General features: G+C 38.2%; 1 pseudogene; it reads right to left on the bottom strand.

Annotated features, from left to right (window-relative positions):
* Window positions 1–850: 850 nt before the first annotated feature.
* LOC102883079 lies at window positions 851–1,730 on the bottom strand (annotated as a pseudogene).
* Window positions 1,731–2,323: the final 593 nt, after the last annotated feature.

Genomic DNA, 2,323 nt, shown 5'->3' with positions numbered 1-2,323 from the left:
ATATTACTCAGCCATAAGAAGAGATGAAATACTGTTATTTGTGACAACATGGATGGACCTTGAGATAATCATGCAAAGCAAAATAAGCCAGAAAGGAAAAATTGAAAATCATGATATCAACTTATATGTGGGATATAAACCTAAAAGCAACAAAAGAATAGGACAAACAAACGGAGACTCATGGACATGGACTATAGACTAGTGGTTACCAGAGGGTAGGGGCTGGGGGAGGAAGAGGGAGGTAGAAGGTGTAAAGGGGGTTAAATATAGGGAATAGGGGGAGGGTAAAGTGGGTAAAGGGGATCAAACATATGGTAGCTGAAGGAAACTGGACTTTGGGTAGTAAACACACAATAGAATATACAGATGTCAAATTACAATGTATACCTGAAAATTATATAATTGTATTAACCAATGTTACCTCAATAAACTTAATTAAAAAAAATTTTTAAAAAAGTAAGCCTGAGCATTCAGGGGCCCTAAGAGCCTTTTCTCTGGAGGATCATGGCCCCTTATGTTTCAACACAGGTTTAAAGACTTTGGGGGAAAAGATTAACTTGGCTATTAGTTTCCTCATCAAAAGCCATCCATCAGACGGCTATTAACCAGGCAATTAACCTGACTTCTCAGGTAATGATTAACCACTCCTGCCAAAAAATAACCCTTAAATTTTCCTATAGAAACCTTTATTCTGAATTTGTTGATGCTTAAGAAAAACAGCTTTGCTCATGATTCATTGTACCCTGGACTTATGATACCAACTTGTATTCGACCAGCTAGGAATGAGGTCAAACTGCTTCCTCCTTAGAAGGTTTAGTCAATCGATAAATGACACAATTGATGATTTCTCTCATGTAATCTTTAACTAGAACTCATAAGGTGCATTGATTATGCCCCAAGAGCTGAGAGACCGGTGGTTATTCACACGGGCACCTCTGAAAAGATGTCAATTTCCTGTGCCGTTCTACCTAGCTTTTTTTGGAAAACATTGGAAAAAGACAGAAATTCCCCACCAATCTGAGGCTGCATGTGAGTTTTTACAACACAGACTGGAAAAAACAAGATTCCCAACACAGCACTCGATAGACCTCCGCAGATAGTCATTGACCAAATGAGCACTGTGAGTCGGTGTGGTAGGCAGATGCTTCTTAACGGGACCTCGAAGGCTGAAAGAAAGGACATTGCTGAATCCATTACACAAAAGAACGGGTAACAATCCTTGATAACTCTCTCCAATCCCATGGCATTTCAGTTCCTTGAAAGCCTGATAAGTATCAATTTACCATGATGCTTATGGTCTTGAAGCAGTGTTTGAACTCTTCCCAAAACAATAAAAATGGCTTCTGTTGTTCCTGCAAGTAATGCTGCCATGCTACAGGTTGTGGTCTCTGGAGTACTGATACACTTATGGAGAAGGCGAAATCCTCATACAGACCAAACATAAGTGCCAGTGTAGTTGTCTTCTGCGTTAATGGAGGAAGGATTCCTGGATACAAGTTTTGAAATCTAGCCCTCCTCAACTGAGGCCCTGGTTTTGATTCCATATAGCTTTTGCTGAAAGAGGACCTTCCGAATGCGAAATGTGATTGCTACATTGTTGAAAGTTGGACAGCATGCACAGCAGCCACACAAATAATGCTTCCTTTCACCAACATGCAAATGTGAGGCGATATATCTTGTTTTGAAGATGTCATGATCGGCGACTTTTCACAAGCTTCTGAATCCATCATTTGACTTAAGATCTTTCTTCTTCATGAAGGATATATTTTTTTAACTTCTAAAGCACCATATGGGCCTAATGTTTTGGGGATGGTAGTTTTTTGATAACTCTCTCAATTTCTTCCATTGTTAAGATCTATTAGGTTCTCTCTTCTGGAGCCAATTTTGATAACTGAATTTCCCATCCCTGCAGATGCCAAGCTCCCCGCAGGCACAGACTTGATTAAACCCAGTAGCAAGGTGTAGGGTGACATTCTTCGTGGTTAGAGCCCAATTCCTGAGCCTCAAAATGTATTTGTATTCTTCAAGATTGTCATGAGTATTTGGGGTATTTTGCATTTCCACATAAGTTTAGAATCAACTTGTCAATTTCCACAAAAATTGAAATTGAATTGAATCTATGGATCAATTTAGAAGAAAAATGGCATCTCTATAATATTGTCTTCCAATCCATAACCATGGTTTATTATCTATTTCTCTCAATAGTACTTGAAGTCTTCTGTGTAGAGATTTTGCATATCTTGTGTTTGATTTACCTTCAGGTATGTGAGAATTTTAATGTTATTAAAGAGTATTTAAAAAAATATTTTATTTTCTAATTGTT

The sequence above is a fragment of the Pteropus alecto genome, unplaced genomic scaffold (assembly GCF_000325575.1).
Source record: "Pteropus alecto unplaced genomic scaffold, ASM32557v1 scaffold146, whole genome shotgun sequence".
NCBI lineage: Eukaryota > Metazoa > Chordata > Mammalia > Chiroptera > Pteropodidae > Pteropus > Pteropus alecto.
This window is presented reverse-complemented; position numbering and strand designations above follow the sequence as displayed.